The 22,260-nt window shown below is 30.7% G+C and overlaps 1 protein-coding gene across 10 annotated transcripts in view; it reads left to right on the plus strand.

Annotated features, from left to right (window-relative positions):
• LOC139528747 (mediator of RNA polymerase II transcription subunit 12-like) overlaps positions 1–22,260 on the plus strand; it is a 322,630-nt gene that overhangs the window by 203,729 nt on the left and 96,641 nt on the right. For 3 of the 10 annotated variants that reach the window (XM_071324977.1, XM_071324995.1, XM_071324987.1), the window contains 3 exons: positions 7,103–7,300; positions 7,975–8,174; positions 11,451–11,517. The exons of 5 other annotated variants lie outside the window; for them this stretch is intronic. The gene's annotated coding sequence lies outside the window, so the exon portion shown is untranslated. Of the gene's footprint in view, positions 1–7,102; positions 7,301–7,974; positions 8,175–11,450; positions 11,518–15,531; positions 15,663–22,260 lie in introns of those variants that run through there. 2 more of the 10 variants (XM_071324981.1, XM_071325015.1) reach the window with 2 other exon arrangements.

Here is a 22,260-nt window from a genome sequence, read left to right on the forward strand (position 1 = left end):
TGATGATGATGATGATGATGATGATGATGATGATGATGATGATGATGATGATGATGATGATGATGATGATGATGATGATGATGATGATGATGATGATGATGATGATGATGATGATGATGATGATGATGATGATGATGATGATGATGATGATGATGATGATGATGATGATGATGATGATGATGATGATGATGATGATGATGATGATGATGATGATGATGATGATGATGATGATGATGATGATGATGATGATGATGATGATGATGATGATGATGATGAGGAGGAGGAGGAGGAGGAGGAAGAGGAGGAGGAGGAGGAGGACAAGAAAGAGGAGGAGGAGGAGAAAGAGGAGGAGGAGGAGAAAGAGGAGGAGGAGGAGGAGGACAACATCTTGCAAAGCATAACATCTGCATAATCAAATTTAGCCATTGTAAAAAAACATAATGTGAATAAATGTTAAGAGTACACACGCCATTTAGGTAAAAAGAAATACTTTTAAATATCTACCTGTTCAACAAACAGGAGTAAAAGAATAAAGTAGCAAATGTGCCGTCCAGCACAGGGAATAACTTAAATGAATAAACTTGTCATACATTGTAGACAAAAAAAAAAGTTTAATTCATTTCCAGCAACACTTGTCAAACGTCGTAGACAAGACATCTGTTTTTCTTATTAACATTAGCACGTGTCTTGCATCAAATAAAAATAAAATTGAGAAAGGAAATGGTGAATATGTCAAAGCGACAACCACCCGACCATAGAGCAAACAACAGCCGAAGGCAACCAATGGGTCTTCAATGTAGCGAGAATTCCCGCACCCGTAGGTGTCCTTCAGCTGGCCCCTAAAATATGCATAATAGTACAGTGATAATGGACGTCATACTAAACTCCGAATTATACACAAGAAACTAAAATTTAAAATCATACAAGACTAACAAAGGCCAGAGGCTCCTGACTTGGGACAGGCGCAAAATTGCGGCGGGGTTAAACATGTTTATGAGATCTCAACCCTCCCCCTATACCTCTAGCCAATGTAGAAAAGTAAAAGAATAACAATACGCACATTAAAATTCAGTTCAAGAGAAGTCCGAGTCTGATGTCAAAAGATGTAACAAAAGAAAATAAATAAAATGACAATAATACATAAATAACAACAGACTACTAGCAGTTAACTGACATGCCAGCTCCAGACCTCAATTAAACTGATTGAAAGATTATGTCTTCATCATATGAATATCAGGTACAATCCCTCCCGTTAGGGGTTTAGTATCATACTATCATAAAATATATGAGAAGAACATAACCCGTGTCATGCCAACAACTGTTTTTTTAGAAATAAATGTGTTTAGTTCCGATGCAAAGACCCTATCAGTGAATCAATGTTAAAGCCAAAATATGCAATCTTTAATGACCTGACAACAGTATTGTAACTATATCCCCTTTTAATAAGTCTATTTAAAGGTTTTGTTAGTTTCTGAGGAGAATACTGACATTTTTGTGCTTTATAAAGAATATTTCCATAAAATTTTGGATGTGAAATACCTGAACGTATAAGATGTCTGCATGTTGAGTTATATTTACGAATTATTTCCTTATACCGGTGATAAAATTTAGTAAATGTTTTGACCAGTTTGTGATATCGAAAACCCTGGTGTAATAATTTTTCAGTAATACATAAATTTCTCTCGCTAAAATCTAATACATTGTTACATACACGAGCGAATCGTACAAGTTGAGATATATAAACACCATACGATGGTGACAAGGGAACGTCACCATCTAAAAATGGATAATTAACAATAGGAAATGAAAAATCATCTCTTTTATCATAAATTTTTGTATTAAGCTTCCCGTTTATGATATAGATATCAAGATCGAGGAAAGGGCAGTGGTCATTGTTTTCATTAGCTTTATTTAAAGTAAGTTCTACAGGATAAATTTCTTTAGTATACATACTGAAGTCGTCATTATTTAGAGCCAATATATCATCCAAATATCTAAAAGTATTGTTAAATTTTTGTATCAAATGTTGTTTTGATGGGTCTTTGCTAATTTTAGTCATAAATTGTAACTCATAACAATACAAAAACAGGTCCGCAATAAGTGGTGCACAGTTAGTCCCCATTGGAATTCCAATAACTTGACGATATACGGAATCTCCAAAGCGAACAAAAATGTTATCAAGTAAAAATTCAAGTGCATAAATAGTATCAAAGCATGTCCAATTGACATATTTATTTTGTTTATTGCTACTAAAAAATGATCTAAAAGAGTTTGAACATATGTACTCGCATTCCGACTTTTTAAATGCCCAGTTAATTAGGGATGTGAATTTTTTCTTAATAAGAATATGAGGCAAAGTGGTATATAGGGTAGAAAAATCAAAACTTTGAACAGATTCAAAATCACCAATATATGCATGCAATTTATCAAGTACTTCCAACGAGTTTTTGACACTCCAAAAGTAATTAATTCCACTATTTTCAAAGGCCTTATTTGAACAATTTATTATCAGGTTTTTTATTGTACCAAGTGTACTAGTAAGTAAAACAGACAATTTAGTAGTTGAACAATGGCTGGAAGATGAAATAAATCTATATTTGTAAGGTTTTTTGTGCAGCTTCGGAAGCCAGTACATAGTTGGGACTTTCATTGTGTTTGGTTCTGCTTGTAAAGAAGTAGCTAAAAGTTTATGTTTGTTACAGATGTCGTTTTCTGAAAATGAAGTCAGTTGCAATGTTGGTGAATTCGTGATTTCCTTTTGCAGAACCTCTATATAAAATTTACGTCAAACAATAATGATATTATTAGCAGCTTTATCAGCCGGGACAAAAACAAATTCCTTGGCTAGTTCTGTTAGTTTATTTTTGATACGCGAAATAGGGTTTTTATAGTTTTTGTTGAGGGTAAAATGTTCTTTAAAATGTTGTATTCGAATATCAACTATCTTCATTACTGAATTAATAAAAGAGTCCAAAGATTTTTTGTCAGCTTTTTCCCGTTTTACCCATTTCAAACAGTAGGCGCGGAGTGAGTCGTTGATGATATTACGACACTCATTCCAGTTAATAGTTGACGGGGGACGATATTTAGGTCCTTTACTGAGGAATGATTTTAACTCTCGGTCGCGAACGATGTTAAGGTCTCCTGTTATAACATGGGAAATTGGTCCATAGGTGTATTCTGAATTACTGCAATTACACGACATAGGTGTATTTTCAGTGATATTTACATCTTTACACAATTGGCTATAATTAAACACATATTTTCGGGTAGATTTCTTGTAAATATAACAAATGAGAGGGAGTTCAGTATTATCAAAATATCCAGGAATTTGGTCTTTAACAGAATGGTCGTTAAAAATACCGGCAATATTTACAAAATCAAAACCTTTATTGACATACTTTATTTTAATAAAATGTTTTTTATGATCTTCAGGGCGATCAATTTTTGGAAACAGTTTAGAATAACAATATGCCATTATAATTTGGACAATTTCATACTTAGGACTGTAATATGAAATTGTGTTGCAATCCTCTAAAATTTTATTTAATTTATTTATAGGTAAAGAACAAAGCTTGGTTAACAGATAATGTCTGCCGTTGTTTTTTGAAATGGAAATTAGGTCCGAAATATTTGTATTGTTGGTCCGAAATTTTCTTTGATTGCGATTTTTTCTGCGTCCATGAGAACGATTTTTACGAACAGTTTTAGAAACTATATCCAAAATGTTAACAGAATCGGTTCTTGATATATTGCCAATTCCCATGATATTATCATTAAGACCGAGAGGGTAGACTGTCTGTAATTTTTTAATCCAATTTAATTCATTTATTTTTCGTGATCGTACAAACTTGGAATGAGATTCACCAGGCTGCTTATTTACTTCTTCTAAAGGTTGAACTGTTAAATATTTAATAGGATGACTGTGCTTCTTAAGATGTTGATAAATGATACTTTTGAATTTATTGGGTCTTTTAAAAAGACAAGATAATTATATTTTAAGTAACTTTCAAACTTCCTAAATTTAAATAAACAATAAAATAACTAAAAAGAATTTAAGTAAAGTGTTGTGTTCACTGTTTAGAACAAGTGCGTATATACTAGGGTCAAGGTCACCGACCATCTCTGGTCTGGTGGTTATGGTTTGTTTGTTTGTTTAAGGATGTATTCTTCTGACTCTTCAGTCTCGTTCAGTCTCGTTGAAATATCGTTCTTGAATAATTTCCAAAATATGTGATACAAGTGTAAAATATCAATGAATTTTAAAAAGATTATAATTAAACATAACGCTGTCGAAAAATTGTAGATTTACAATGAATGGTTTTTGAGTAATCCAGTTTTCAAATTTTACGACAAATCAAGTCTGTATATTTACAAATGTTTTTAGCCAATATTTTGAGAAAATGGGTGAGGGATACAAAAAATGGTTTTACAAGAATCATGTTCATCCCATGTCATTTTGGTCTGTTCAAATTTCTTAGATATGTATTTTTTTCAATCATTTATAACAAAAAAGTTGAAATTATATGCTTTTTGTTCATAAAACTAAGAAAATAACAAAAATGTAAAATTGACCATGGTACACCTACCTATAGTTTTATTAAGTAAAATTTAGTCAGATTGGTCCACTTCATCTTTGTAGAAAGTATGAAAAAAAGTTTAATTGTGGAACTGGGATTTTTTTCATGATTATAGCCCAAAAATAGGTAAAAATCGATGAAAAATGGGAAAATCATCACAATTGGGCATTTTCAAAGGGCTGTAGCAGAAAAAGAAGTGCACCACGATATGATTTTTTCTTCACCAATGATTTTATTACAGTCTTATAAACTCAAAAAGCAGGTTTAGAAAAAAATGTTTAATTCCAGAAATTGTTGGCTCCTCAGAGGTGTACATCCTTAAACATAGATATTACATTACGCCTCATAGAAAAGTTAAGCTAATTCATTTCTTGAGACCTAAAGGCGAAATATGAATAAGAATCAACGGTACATATATTCTACGTAATATAACGGCACTATAGAATGTGCTTTACTTTAGCTTAAAAAAAAATACTTAAAAAGTAGGCACGTAAAATAATCTTATCCTATAGCAAATGCTATATATTTCAATGAACATAACAATTATGATTTGATTTTTCAGACAAGAAGTCGTAAACGCATTCGAACACATATATCTGCATTCGAGGTTGCTGACTATTTTTGTAAACAAATCTAGATGAACTTTAACAAATTTGATATTTCAATTGTTCATTACTAACTTACTTCATTAATATTCAATATTGACTCTTTTTATTATTAGATTCAGGAGAATTTTCAAACTTGTGGAATAATCTCACAACATCAGAAGCAAAACTTTTGGCGAGTTTTTAAACAGGTATATTCGAATGACTGTCAGAAAAAGCAAAACATCAAAATCAAGATAATCAATTGTAGATTTATTCTTCCTAACATAACGGCACGATTGAATGTCGTCTACTTTTGCTGAAAAATAAGGCTCGTAAAACAGTCTTATCTAAAAGCAAGTGCTAATAAAGTTATGTTTTGTTTTCCTTTTCGAGGAGAGCTTAAACAGTTGAAACTAGTAACAAGGTATACACCAAAATAAATAAGCACTTTTATAAAAAAAAAAAGATGCTTTCAATAAACATAACAATGGAAACTTCATATTTCAGACAATTGGTCGTAAACGCATGCGAACGTGTATATCTGCATTCGAGGTTACTTATTATTGTTTTGTAAAAAAATTTAAATGAACTTAAACAAAGTTAGTGTACATTGTTTTCCATTGTATAATGATTACTATCTGCATTGATATTCAATTATTGCCTTGTTTTTCTATTATTGATTTCAGTAGAATTTCCAAACGTATGGAATACCCTAATACATAAGAATCAAAACTTTTTGCGACTTTTATTGTTTCTTTTATTGTTTGTTTTATAAAGATTAACATAATAACACAATGTCCACTGCTGTGCCTCTATTTTTGACATTTTTACTTATTATGTCTGTTTGTTTTCTTAAGATTTTTATACGACAATCATACAAGTGAGAGGTTTAACTAGCTTTAAAACCAGGTTTAATCCAACAGTTTTTATAAAAGAAAATGCATGTACTAAGTCATGATTATGACAGTTGATGTTTATTGGTTTGATATGGTCACTATTTTCTATTGTACTTTGATTTCTATCTTCATTAATATGCAATCATTGACTATTTCCTATTATTAATTTCAGGAGCATTTCCAAACTTATGTAATGATCTTACAACATCAGGGTAAAAACATTTGGCGACTTTTACAAACAGGTTTATTGGAATGACTGTTAGAATAAACTATACATCAATATCAAGATATTCAACTGTACATTCATTCTACCTTATATAACGGCACTATTGAATGTAGTTTACTATTGCTAAAAAAATTATATCAAAAGTAGGCACGTAAAACAGACTTTCCCATAAACAATTGTAAATAAAATGACGTTTTCTTTTGCAAGGAGTCTTTAAAAAGTTGAAACTAGAGGAAAAGTATGCACAAAAAAAAAAAAAAATAAGCACGGTTATAGCAAGATTATTTCAATGAACATAACAATGGTAGGGTCATTTTTCAGACAATTAGTCTTAAATGCATTCAAACACATATATGTCTATATAACTTTTTGTCTATATGCCTTTTTGTGTTTATTTCTTACATATGACGTGTCTTTGTACTTATACATCCCATCATTGTATTATTGTGCCATGATTAATGTTTGTTAATATATTTGTTTGTTTTATAGGGATTAAGATAATAACACAATGTTGACTGCTTTGTCTCTATTTTTGACATTTTTACCTGTTATGTCTGTTTGTTTTGTTTACAAATCGTTGTCAATATAATGGATTTTAATACGACAGTCAAACAAGGGAGAGGTTTAGCTAGCTTTAAAACCATTTTAATCCACCATTTTTCTATAAAAAGAAAATGCCTGTACCAAGTCAGGAATATGACAGTTGGTGTTTATTGGTTTGGTATGGTCACTATTTTCTATTGTACATAAATTACTAATTAAATTAAACTTCATTAATATTCAATTATTGACTCTTTCTGTTATCAATTTCAGGAGAATTTCCCAACTTGTGAAATAATCTCACAACATAAGAAGAAAAAGTTTGGCGACTTTTATAAACCGGTAAATTCGATGGACTGTTAGAAAAAAAGCAATATATCAAGATCAAGATTATCAACTGCACATGCAATCTGTCTAATATAACGGCACTATCAAATGTGGATTAATTTTGCTGAAAAACAAATAAAAAAGGTATGCACGTAAAACGGTCTTATCCAAAAGCAATTACAAATAAAATGATGTTTTTTTTTCTATTGCATGGACTGTCCTTAAAAAGTCGAAACAAGTGACAAAGTATAATAAAAAAGAATAAGTAAACACTTTTATCAAAAGACGCTTTCAACAAACATAAAATGGTAAGTTCATAGTTCAGACCATTAGTCTTAAATGCATTCGAACACATATATGTCTATATAACTTTTTGTCTATATACCTTTTTGTATTTATTTCTTACATATGACGTGGCTTTGTACTTATACATCCCATCATTGTATTATTGTGCCATGTTTAATGTTTGTTAATATATTTGTTTGTTTTATAAGGTTTAAGATAATAACACAATGTTGACTGCTGTGCCTCTATTTTTGACATTTTACCTGTTATGTCTGTTTGTTTTGTTCACAAATCGTTGTCAATATAATGGATTTTAATACGACAGTCAAACAAGGGAGAGGTTTAGCTAGCTTGAAACCCAATTTAATCCACCATTTTTTTTTATAAAAAGAAATTGCCTGTACCAAGTCAGGAATATGACAGTTGGTGTTCATTGGTTTGGTATGGTCACTATTTTCTATTGTACATAAATTACTAATTAAATTAAACTTCATTTATGTTCAATTATTGACTCTTTCTATTATTAATTTCAGGAGAATTTTCCAACTTGTCAAATAATCTCTCACAACATCAGAAGAAAAAGTTTGGCGACTTTTATAAACCGGTGAATTCGATGGACTGTTAGAAAAAAAGCAATATATCAAGATCAAGATTATCAACTGCACATGCTCTCTGTCTAATATAACGGCACTATTAAATGTGGTTTAATTTTGCTGAAAAACAAATAAAAAAGGTATGCACGTAAAACGGTCCTATCCAAAAGCAATTACAAATAAAATGATGTTTTTTTTTATTGCATGGAGATATAAAAAAGAAGATGTGGTATGATTGCCAATGAGACAACTATCCACAAAAGACCAAAATGACACAGACAGTAACAACTATAGGTCACCGTACGGCCTTCAACAATGAGCAAAGCCCATACCGCATAGTCAGCTATAATAGGCCCCGATGACAGTCTTTAAAAAGTCGAAACAAGTGACGAAGTATAATAAAAAAGAATAAGTAACACTTTTATCAAAAGACGCTTTCAACAAACAAAAAATGGTAAGTTCATAGTTCAGACAATTAGTCGTAAACGCATTCAATCAAATATATCTGAATTCGAGATCATTGTTTGGAAAAAAGTAACAAACATCTTTTGACATCAACTCATAAAAATCTTTTCCTGAATGAAATTTGAAATTTGAGATTACACCTTTTGATTTCATGAGGATATCTAAAAAAATAATAATAAGTTTGTGTTAAAAATGATTTAATTGTTCAACAGTTTAAATAAATAAAACATTTGTATATGCTTGTCTAAGAAAAAATAAATATTGTAAGCATTTTTTTATTTGACTTTACATATTGAAAAAGAAAAATGCTCCAACATGGAGCATTTTTCAATTTGACATCAAATATTGAAAACTGAAAAATGCTCCAATATGGAGCATTTTTTTATTTTTCCTTTTGACATTATAAATTGAAAAATGAAAAATCCTCTAACGTACATCATTTGTCATTTTAATTTGCAGTATTTCTGTTCCCTTGTTTAAAGCAAACAATCTCGAAGAATTTGTTAATGATGTATACGTGTGCACTTTCTTTTGGTATCAACTTATTCCGAACATGAGTAGTATTTATATATTATATATATGATGACATTGAGAATAGAAATGGTGAATGCGCAAAAGAGACAGCAACTCGACAAAAGTGAAGAAAACAGCCAAAGGCCACCAATGAATCTTTAATATACCTCTAGTCAACAAACACATAGCAATACGCACAGTACTGATCATTTCAAAAGAAGTCGGAGTTCGATGTCTGAACAAGTAACGTAGTATATGTATTTGATTTTCACGACATCAATCTCTGTATTACTAAAATATATTACACCATGGTTTTCTGTATCGCAAACTAGTCATTACATTCACTAAATTGTATCAACGGTACAATGACACCATTCGCCAAAAAAAAAATACAAATCAACACACGGACATGTTATATGTTCAGATCTACACATCAAATCTTATTCTGTAACAGTAATATTCTATATAAAACACAAATTTGTCGGCATTCATCTCAAAAGCTAACCACACAGGCTTATTCAAAAGGGATAGAGTTACGATAATGTCCCTAAGGATGGCATATTTTAGTATAAATATTTATTTACTCATAGGGTTTTTGCATTGTAAATAAACAAATTTATTATAAAACAAGTTGTTGGCATCAAACGGGTTATGTTCTTTTCACATGTTTTATGATGATATCATAAACAAAACCCTTAATGAGAGAGATTGTGCTAGAAATTCAGTTGAGGAAGACATTATCTTTCAATCAGATTAATTTATGTCTGGAGCGGACATGTCAGTAATTGATAGTAGTCCGTTGTTAATGTATGTATCATTGTCCTTTTGCTTAGTTTTGAAATCTATTACGCCCGAGACCACAATTAATTCCTCTACCAATTCTTTATAACGTTTTGTCGCATTAAAAACAAATCTATTTTTTTATTTTCTGTGTGTGTGTGTAATGTGCAGTACGTCCAAAAATATATCCAGTATACATCATACACATTTGGTAAATACACATCCATACCCCTATAGGTAAGTCAAGAGATGTTCCGAAAAGTGTAAATATAACCTTTTTGCACCTGGCCTAATCACTCTTTCCATATAAACATCAGTTAAAATGAAAAATTCAAAAGTTTATTTAAGCTCTCATCTATTATTTCCACCCCAGAAAAACTAAGAAATCTTTGAGGAAGGGAAAGAAAAAAAATACACTATTATTAAAGGGGACTATATTCGTAGACAACGAAATGGGGATCATTAATTGTGGTTTTGGGCCAATAAGATATATGAGTTTTAATGTGCATGATTTCGTGTCATATTCTACATTGTTTAGAGGTATTAGATGGTCTAACAATACATATTTGTGTCTAAGTCAGGAGCCTCCGTCTTTTGTTAGTCTTGTTTATGTTTTGTCAATTTAATTAATTGTTTTCTTATATATTGGACTTGTGTGTAACTTCTATTTTACTGCATACGCACAGATGATAAGGGGCCAGCTGCATGAAGCCCACCTTCAGGCGCTGGAATTTCACCCTGTGTTGAAGACCAATTGGTGATCTTGAGCTCTTGTTTGCCCTTTGATCGGATTGTTGCCTTTGTTACACGTTCCACATTTCCATTCTCAATGTTATCATAAACATTTAAGGATATTTGTCATGTTCCATGCACGTGTATGTATTCAGTCGTGTGCTCTGCGGGTAAACTAATTAATAAAAATTCACATCTTTTTGGTCATTATTGTACCTTTTAGTATATTTCTCATGTTCAAAATTAGGTGATACACACATAGTGCACACGTATAAAATTGAGAAAGGAAATGGTGAGTATACATAGTTAACAAGTTCTTCAAGATGTTTTGCTTAAAACGAGGAAAAAGATAAAGAAACCGTGAATAATTTTAAAATAGTGTCGACAATTTGAATATTTAAAACAAATTTCATTTCATTCTAGATCTACTCATTAAAAATTAAAAAAAAATGATGCAGTTTTGATCATCTTTTAAAATTTTTATATTGCGAAGTAATTTCAATTCAAAATGAAAAATGCATTTTTCATTTTTCAACATTTAAAGTCAAATTGAAAAATGCTTAATGTAATCAATTTCAATTTTTCGTCTGAAATGAACTTATATTATTTTTCTTTCTAAAACAAGCATCTGCAAATTATTTGATGTATTCAAACTGTTGAATTATTATCTTTTTTTAATATCCTTGTGAAATCAAAAATTGTAATCCCAAATTTCAAATAACATTAAGAAAATGATTTTTCAAAAGTCACTTCAAAAGAGTTTTGCATCATGTTTAAAGTGTGAAGAGCAATTTGCTAATTTTTTTTTCAGTTAAAAATGCCATTTGTTTGGCGTGAATATACACGATCTTCTATTGTACATTGATTACATAATACTACATTTATTTAGTATTCAATTATTGACTATTTTTTATTATTAATTTCAGGAGAATTTCTCAACTTGTGGAATAATCTCTAAACAGAAGAACAAAAACTTTCGGCGACTTTTACAAGGTTTGGACCCTACTTAAAAAAAAAACTTCAAGCCGAACAACATACTGTTTTTTTTTCAAGTAGATCTCAGCTACCAAGCTTCCCTTTTCATCTAGTACGGACAAAAGTCTTGTCGTAGAACTTTTTTTTATTAACTTTTCTGTAAGGTGGGGTAGGGTGTTCGACCCCAACTGTGGATCTAGTTTAACAATAAAAAAAAATATCGAACAATACCCTGGATTTGTTTTCTCAAGTAGACATCAGCTACCCTGCTTCCCTTTTGTGCATCGTGCGGACAGATGCATTGCCGAAGAACATTTGTTGATCAACTTTTCTGTAAGGGTTGTAGAGGGTGTCAGACCCCTACGTTAGACATACTTAGAAAAAAAAACTAAGCCGAAGAACATCCTGATTTTTTTCTCAGACAGACCTCAGCAACCTAGCTTCTCTCTGCACATAGTGAGACAAAAGAGTTGCCGTAGAACATTTTTTTGTAACATGTGGGAACGATATCCGGTCCCAACTTTAGACAAAATAAGCCCTAAAACACCCTTGATTTTATTCAAGTAGACTTTAGCTACCTAGATTTATTTTCAACCTAGTAGGGACAAAACAATTGCCATAGAATATTTGTTAGTAACTTTTCTGTAAGAGTTGGGAGCGATGTCCTGTCCCAACTTTGGACCTACTTTACAAAAAAAAAAACTAAACCGTAACACACCATGGATTTTAACTCAAGTTGACCTCAGTTTCCCAGCTTCCCTTTACACCTATTGCGGACAAAAGTTTTGCCGTATAACATTTTATATTTACTTATTACTTTTGAACATATTACAATAAAGAATACTAGTCTGCACTTATTTCTCAACCCCCCCCCCCCCCAAAAAAAACAACCAAAAAACATTACACCCCATCTGACAGATTTTCACATTTTTTTCATCTTACCATTTTTACTTAAGGAGTGAACAAAACCCAATTACATTGTATATGATGTTTCAAATCAACACAGAAGTCAAACATGGTGATTCAGGAGGAATTATTGAATTGCCAACTCTATTTATGGTTAATCTGACTGAAAGAAACAGTTTAAGCACCAAAATCATGAAAAATGATATTAAAAGTCCATTCCACTTTTTACAGTATGCCTTATATTACTTTAAACATTTCCAGATTATGAGGGCAATACAACAAGAGTCTTTCGATTGCAGTTAACTATTATTCTAAAATCTTTTCTGACAATACATGGACCAGAATACATCTCTAAGTTGACTGTTTGTCTATTTCTCATGTCTGCATTAAGTTAAATTATGTCCCCTTACATAATCAATTTGTCTTTATTGTGCTTTTCAGTGTCACAAAATCTTAACAATTAATGGTATTTGCATGGAAAATGAATAAACCATTTAATCTTGCTGATATAACTTCATAAATACATTCTTTGTCAAAATTAATGTCTAGTCAATGTATAGAAATCCCGATTTCTATCTCCATTTCAGACCAATATGAGAGCTAAATGAATAAGTAAGGACCCCTTAACTACTTACTGGTTCACCAAAAGCTCCTATTGGTGTCATGTTACCTCACAACTACAAATTAAGCCTGACGAAAACTAGTATAGCTGTACTTGTGTTGAAAAAAATAAGAAATTATGCAATTTATTTATTTCGGTGAAAATAATAGGATGTACATGCAACCAAAGAATGTCTTGTCTCAAATTTCATTGGTTGCACATGTGTCAGACACTGCGAAAAGTTAAAGCGAGCATTTAAAAATAAAAATGTATTGCAAGTTACATAAAAAAAATTAAGTTCTACTTTCTAGGTAAATTTTTACATTATTACCCACAGATCAGTCAAAATTTGCTGAATCAGCAATTTTTACTCTCAGGGGTGGAATTTAAGGCTTGTTTTTTTATCATAATTGCCCCCAATCAACTTTTTATTGATAAACTTACAAACTGCATAGGTAAAAAAAGTTCCTTTATTGATTTAGTGTAAAAATATTTACACCCCTTAACCAAGACGTAACAAACTTGAAACCAGTCATGACACCTATGATGCATAGACTTCTTACTTTTGAACATATTACAATAAAGATAACTAGTCTGCACTCATTTCTTAACCAAAAAAAATGAAACATTACACCCCTACCCCATCTGACAGATTTTCACATTTTTTTCATCTTACCATTTTTACTTAAATAGTGAACAAAACCCAAATATATGATGTTTCAAATCAACACAGAAGTCAAACATGGTGATTCAGGAGGAATTATTGGATTGCCAACTCTATTTATTGTTAATATGACTGAAAGAAACAGTTTAAGCACCAAATCATGAAAAATGATATTAAAGTCCATTCCACATTTTACAGCATGCCTTATATTACTTTAAACATTTCCTGATTATGAGGGCAATACAACAAGAGTCTTTAGATTGAAGTTAACTATTATTCTAAAATCTTTTTGACAATACATGTACCAGAATACATCACTAAGTTGACTGTTTGTCTATTTCTCATGTCTGTATTAAGTTAAATTATCTCCCCTTACATAATCAATTTGTCTTTATTGTGCTTTTCACTGTCACAAAATCTTAACAATTAATGGTATTTGCATGAAAAATGAATAAACCGTTTAATCTTGCTGATATAACTTCATAAATACATTCTTTGTCATAAATAATGTCTAGTCAATGTATAGAAATCCCGATTTCTATCTCCATTTCAGACCAATATGAGAGCTAAATGAATAAGTAAGGACCCCTTAACCACTTACTGGTTCAGCAAAAGCTCCTATTGGTGTCATGTTACCTCATAACTACAAATTAATTCTGAAGAAAACTAGTATAGCTGTACTTGTGTTGAAAAAAATAAGAAATTATGCAATTTATTTATTTCGGTGAAAATAATAGGATGTACATGCAACCAAATAATGTCGCGTCTCAAATTTTCTATTTCAATTAAGTTAATGATTGAACCGTTAATGATTGAACCAATCACAATATGTTCTATGACGACTTTTATTTATTGAAGGCACTAATTTATAAAACATAAATTATTGTATTAATTGGCTTTTAGTGATGTTCAATAGCGTATTTGAATAAAATTTCAAAGACTTAAATTTACTCCAATGCAAACAATTATAGCCCTATTTTAGAACATCTATAATACTAAAATTACGAGGTCCAATTTATCAGCCGGCATCAGGTAAAAACGACATATCAAAGAATTCAACTTTATATATAGCTAATATAGGACAATTGTGTAGATTAAAAATTACACCACTCCAGACCCTTTTGTTTTCCACATAATTAATATTGCCAATAATTAACAAGTTCCGGGTCGAATCCGGTATCGATACCAATAGTATATTCACCTGTTACATATTACCTTATCTGTACGTTCCGCATCTAACAGGCGCACCACCAAATATATACACGGGTCATAACCACAAAGTCGACATAACTAAATTCAATCATTGTCAAATTGTTCCCTATTGTAGTTTTTTTAATTAGTAAGACTTTCTAAGGTAACAATACGAATACTAAAAATTTGGACTAAGGCGTAGAGGTACAGTTTTCAATTTGTTAGCGGGCATGACGTAAAACAGCGAATCAAAGATATTCATTCAAGAACTTTATTAGACAATGCTGTTAATTAAAAAATACTCAAGTCCAGGACCTGCATATTACCAATAATTGAAAAGTTCCAGGTCGACGGGTTTAAACAGAAAGATTTGAAAGCAGAGAAAACTGTGTATATTATAATAATCGGCACGACTTTATCAGATGACAATACCAATACTAAAATAAGGCTTACGCAAAGTTATATACTTTAATTCAGTCACGGACCCGCGATATCACGGGTGTGTTCTAGTGTAAATTAAACTTGTTGAAATGAAGTTAGTTTAACGTTTGTCAAAGTAAGCATTAAGAATTCCTTTTTTTAATTTAGATTTATTATGCATGTCTCTATACATAGTATGCGACGCGTAACAGTTTATAAGTAGGTGTTATCTTAAATGCATCTGATACGGTGCATTAGTTATGGATATATTCAAACTTCATTTATGAAAGGAAATCTATAGAGCAGAAATTTGAGGCCAAAGACGCTAAAATTGTTGATAACATTAAACATTTCAGCATCGACGGTAAAGGAATCTGTAAGGTATTTATCTTCTCATTTTAATTATTTTGATTTGGAATTTTTTTTTGTATCAATTTAAAATGTAGATTCAAATATTTTTCACCTCAAACGATAAAGTAAAACTTCTTCAAACTGATATATGATGTACAGTTCGGCGTCCGCAAAAAAGAAGCGAAGGAAAGTGTTTATCTCTTCTTCTTCTTGAATCTCGATATTTATCATGTTTATAATTTTTCTAACAATGACGTTCTACCTCCATAAGCCTGCAAATGTCATGGCGGGTCACATATTAGGAACCTCAAGATTTTGATATTAAATGAAACAGAATTTAACTTTGAACCTTTAGACCTTAATGTGGACCCATTTACAAATTTTAACAGTCAGCATATCAAAACCGTAATAAATATTATTTTGATGAAATCAAACAGTTTTAACTTTGACCCTTTGCACCTCGATGTGGACCAATTTTAAAACCGGTCCAGTGTTTCCATGGTTAAATTGAAATTGATGTTTCAAACAAAACCTGGAGAGCTTTTATATATATTTTTAATGTTATATTTAACATTGCCATTAAAGCGCGAGGTTTGGCATGCCACAAACCAGGTTCAACCCACCATTTTGTTCTTTAAAAATGTCCTGTACCAAGTCAGGAATATGGCCATTGTTATATTATAGTTCGTTTCTGGTGTGTGTTACATTTTAACGTTGTGTTTCCGTTGTGTCGTTTGTTTTCTCTTATATTTGAGTGTGAATTCACATTACTATAAGACGTGTCATGGTACTTTTCTATCCTAAATTCATGTATTTGGTTTTGATGTTATATTTGTTATTCTCATCGGATTTTGTCTAATGCTTAATCGGTTTCTGTGTGTGTTACATGTTGTGTCGTTGTTCTCCTCTTATATTTAATGCGTTTCCCTCAGTTTTAGTTTGTTATCCCGATTTTGTTTTTTGTCTATCGATTTACGAGTTTTGAACAGCGGTATACTACTGTTGCCTTTATTTATTTGAACAATTTACTCTATCCCATAGTTCAGTGGGAGATGATTTATTTGAATATCGCCCTCCCGTTTTGACCAATAAAAAATCGATAACTCAAGAGACAATGTTTTCCATTAACATCGTGGATTTAAATACAAAGGTTTACGTTTGTATAAATTGATTGTCACTTGATTAAAAAACTAAACTTTTTTGCTTTACTTTTGTTACTTTTGTACAACCGTTATGTTTTTGGTAAACGACTTCAAAGATCATTACTTTTAAATTTAGTTTAAAAGACAATTAGGTAAGGACATTCAGTATAATATAAAAAAATCAAATAGCCGAGAGGGTGATAGAGCAGATTATTACCCCTCGAAAAATACATTTTCAATTTTGGCTTTGCCGCGGTTGACATTGTTTTCTTGGAGTCATAATCTGCTGTATCACCCTCTGATCTATGTTATACTCATATAATAATTTGGCATCTGGATTTATCGATTCTACGTAGGAAAAAGTCAATAATTGATGTGCATGATGGAAACATTACAATTATGCTTTTAAAACGGCAGTTAACGTATAGCCATGGTATCATTTATGATCGAATTCCTTAATGAAGTTACATAAATCTTTGGTAGGGTCGTGTCATTTTTGCCAAAATATACCCATTTTAAATTATCAGGAGACAAATTTTGGGTTCATTTAGGAACTTTTTTGAAAGGTGAACTTTCAAATGACATGATTTAAATTTAAAAATTAATTTTCCATTAATAATTTAAGATTTGGAACAGCATGTTGCCTTTGCATTGTGAACCTATTTATACATAATATTTAGACCATAATATCGCTAATCAATATACAGTTATCAAACGTTAATGTATTATGTTGTAGGATGTTGCAAAAAGAGTGTCACTTTTGTATAAAATCTCCCAAAATTATGACCCATATTTTTGGCACATTCCCGTCCACCAAAAAAAAGGAAGTTAGCCCACCCCCCAAAGTGAATTCCCCCGATATTGTTTTTCAATTAATTTTCAATTCAAATGGACATACTACTGCTTATATCATAAATCACCCAAAGTGCATTATATAATTTCAGCTTACAAAATTATCAGTTTTTACTTCAAGCATATTACAATTGGTCGTCTTTCTAAACATTTATGTTTAATTAGATTTGGTTGTGCACAAATATTTGTTTGCTTTTAATTCAAAATGTTTCTGATAAAAGATTTACAAGCACATGTATGGGAGGTGTTTTTTTTTAATTTGACACACTTTTTTATCTCTATTGAATATAATCCATCTTGTGTTTAGGTTGTAAGATTAACAATATTCTTCGTATATATATAAGTATGAATGTCATGCTTAATTAATCGAAGTACTTGTGTTCAATATCACACCGACAGGAACAGTTATGTAGATGCTGTATCAAAGACAATGGTAGAGTGGTGTCAAATGATATGTTTTTTAAACAAAGAAAACTCAAAACATAGGAAATAAAGATTAATTAAAACATTTGGCATAAACTATATACTAGTAAAGTCTGAGAGTCAAGCTCAACAAAGTCGTCTCTGCAATGATCGCCTGATGTTGTTTATTATTAAGGTAATTATTTTTGCGTCCTATTAATTATTATCAGAAAGAGGGTTAATATACAGCAAGGAGAAAACAGTCCATTATATAAAGAAAAGTCTAGCATTAGTGTATAATGTTACTTTGTTGCGACATCTGCAAGTAACATTTAATTGGTGCTGTATCTTATCGTTAATGGGAATTATAAATTTAACGTTGATTTTGTCGTGAAAAAGTACACTATCGTTTGAAAAACGTCTATGAATTCCAATTAAACTTTTTTTTATGTTACCCGTAAAATGAAATTGATATAAATTTTATGATCTTGCAACATAGTTGAAAATTGGAGATTTATGGATACAATACACAATGTACATGTACTAATGTCAGGCGCGGATCATGGGGGCGAGGTCCGAGAGTTGGAATCCCCCTTTTTTTTGGACGATCAATGCATTTGAATGGGGACACGTAGTGAGAACTCCCCCTTTGACCTTGGTTAGGACCCCCCTTTTTAAAATGGCCGGATTTGCCCCTGAATGCATATCTTCAATTATGAAATATGCAACTCTACAAAGACCAGGATTTGGATCGCATTAAACTTTCAGAAATCTTCAATATCTTGATTACTATGTCATGTTGCCTTTGCATTGTGAACCTATTTTTTCTTAATATGGCAGAGTTGGGAACAAGTGAAATACATACATTGTTTTTACTGTAGTTTTATACGCCCGTCAAAATTTTGACAGGACGTATTATGGTATACAAATGTTCGGTGTCCGTCCGTCTGTCTGTCTGTCCGTCTGTCTGTCTGTCTGTCCGGCGTAAACATGTCGCACCGTAACTTGAGAACGACTTATCTAAATTTCATGAAACTTAATATAGTTGTTTTTTATGATGGTCAAATGATCTGTATACTTTTTGGTGAAAATAAGATTTAAACTTTTTGAGTCACGGCACTTTGGTAACTAAAACAGGGATGTGTTTTTTTTTCACATGTCGCACCGTATCTCACAAACGATTCTTGATTATTGCTTAAAACTTTACACACTTTTTAGTTATATTAATTTTTATATCTGTATACTTTTTGGTGATGATTCAAAATTTCATTTCTGAGTTATCGAGTATTTTGTAAAAAAGGGGGAGGGGTTTTTACATGTCACCGTATCTCAAAAACGATTTATGATTATTGCTTAAAACTTTACACACTTCTTTGTTATATTAATCTAAAGATCTGTATACTTTATGGTGATGACTCAAAATTTTATTTTAGTTATTGAGTATTTTGTAAAAAAGGGGAGTTTTTTTTTTTACATGTCGCGACGTATCTCAAAAACAATTTATGATTATTGCTTGAAACTGTACACATTTCTTTGTTTTATTAATCTAAAGATCTGTATACTTTTTGGTTTGATTCAAACTTTTATTTTAGTGATATTTGTAAAAAAAAACCAGGGTTTTTTTTTTTGGGGGGGGGGTGTTTCACATGTCCCGCCGTGTCTCAAAAACAGTAAATGGTTATTGCTTAAACTTTCTCAGAAACTATTGATGATTATTGCATAAGACTTTCACACAAGACATCGGGCGTATCATGCGCTCATGGCGCAGCTGTTTATTGTTTGTTATATATCAAAGTGGACATCACTGATCACTATATTACCCTTTATAATTACGGTTGCCAGACTCACTTTTAGGAATCTTGGAATTGCATTTGTATTTCACTTTTTTTCCTCATCCTAATTAAGCCAATATATATACAAAAACTTGTTTTGGGAAAAGGTATGAACACATATATATATATATATACTAGTTCAGTGATAATGAAAGTCATACTAAACTCCATATTCTATATTAAATTTTGTTTGTTTAACTGAATTTAAAAAATCTTATTAATACATGGAATATTTATTACAATCTGTTTGAAAGTACCTTCCACCAATCATCCAGTGTCATTTAAAGTTACTAGAGCAGTAATTTAAATTATGAAGAAAGTGAAACATTGTACAGATGGTAATTAAAGAATAGAAAATATGTTTTAAAAGATATTCTTATATCAGACAACTTAGTTGACATAACAAATAGATAACTGTTAGAAGATTGTGCCACTTTTGTTCTCTTGTTCCCCTTTTTTTAAAGCCTTTTTTCAACTGCACTAATCCTTTTGATTTCTATACACACATTATGTAAAAGTACATTAGATTACAACTAGGCTGAAAAAGTTCGATTTCATTGATATGAAACTTTGACCATTATATATATATAGCATTTGTAACTCTATATCATATATGTATAAGGTGAATCAATGTGCTTGTAACTTTGGATAGAGTCTCATGAAATGGTAAAAATCACTGTATCCCGGTACACATGTACACAGGGTTGTCAATAAATGCAAACTTAAAATTAGCAGACCTTAAAATACTAATACATACATGACATATTACAACAATACATTAAAAAGTCAAATTTATTTTTGAAAACTTGGATCAGATAAATATAGAAAAATAGATTTACTTTTTATCAAATCTATTCATAACTGCTGACTGTCTACTTACGTAAAACAAAATTTAACAGTTTCAAGTTTTGACGCAACATGCTTGTTGAGTATTAAGGCGTTTATAAATATGACATTTGATTCCTATGATTTTTATTCTTACAATTATTTTAAACATGATCATACATATGGCAAGCCAAGGTGGACAAAAAGAGCTATTTTTTAATGTTAAAAAATCATTTTCTAATATTAAAATATTATTTTCTAAAATTAGAAAAACTTTTCTTATATTAAAAATACATTTTCTTATATTAAAAAATAAGATACTTTTTAGTATTAGAAAATGTTTTTTTAATATTAGAAAATCATTTCCTAATATTAAAAAATCATTTCCTAATATTTGAAAAACATTTTTTATTATTAATAAATAGTGTTTTTCTTTTTTAATATTAGAAAATCATTTTTTAATAATAGAAAATCAATTTTTAATATTAGAAATTTTTTAATATCAAAAAATGATTTTCTAATATGTGACTAGCCACGACATATCAAAACTTATGGAGGTAGAACGTCATTGTGAGAAAAACGCCGTTAACTATATGTGACTAGCCATAGGGTACATTGTCTAAAATTTGATTTTTGTATATTTATCTAGAATATTTCGAAACAAAACTCTCTGTCATGCTATTATGATATATGTGTTGTTATAGCAATGAAACGAGTCATTTCGAATACCGGTATGAAAATGGGACTGTTCTATAACGACTTTTATTTATTGAATGCCCTTATTTATAAAACACAAAATTATTGTATTTATTGGCTTTTAGTGATGTTCAATAGCGTATTTGAATAAAATTTTAAAGACTTAAATTTACTACAATGCAAGTTCTATTTTAGAACATGTAATTTAAACTTGTTGAAATGAAGTTAGTTTAACATTTGTCAAAGTAAGCATTAAGAATTCCTTTTTTCAATTTAGATTTATTATGCATGTCTTTATACATAGTATTCGACGCGTAACAGTTTACAAGTAGGTCTTAAATGCATTTGATACGGTGCATTAATTATGGATATATTCAGACTTCATTTATGAAAGGAAATCTATAGGGCAGAAATTTATTTTTTTGTATCAATTTAAAATGTAGATTCAAATATTTTTCACTTCAAACGATAAAGTAAAACTTCTTCAAAACTTATAGATGATGTATAGTTCGGCGTCCGCAAAATGAAGTCAAGGAAAGTGTTTATCTCTTCTTCACAAATACGTATTTCATTGAATCTCGATATTTATCATGTTTATAATTTTTCTAACAATTACGTTCTACCTCCATAAGCATGCAAATGTCATGGCGGGTCACATATTAGGAAATCATTTTCTAATATAAAAAAAATCATTTTCTTATATTAAAAAGTATCTAACTATCACTGTATCACCCTCTGCATAATTCTTAGGTGGAGCCATACTTAATTAAAGTACTTGTAATAGACACGCCGAATATATCTCAGTTTGAACTTACGTTGTAACTTGAATATTTTTTTTCAAATCATTGAGTTAGAAATTTACATCGTGTTTTCGAAGTT

The sequence above is a fragment of the Mytilus edulis genome, chromosome 1, assembly GCF_963676685.1.
Source record: "Mytilus edulis chromosome 1, xbMytEdul2.2, whole genome shotgun sequence".
NCBI lineage: Eukaryota > Metazoa > Mollusca > Bivalvia > Mytilida > Mytilidae > Mytilus > Mytilus edulis.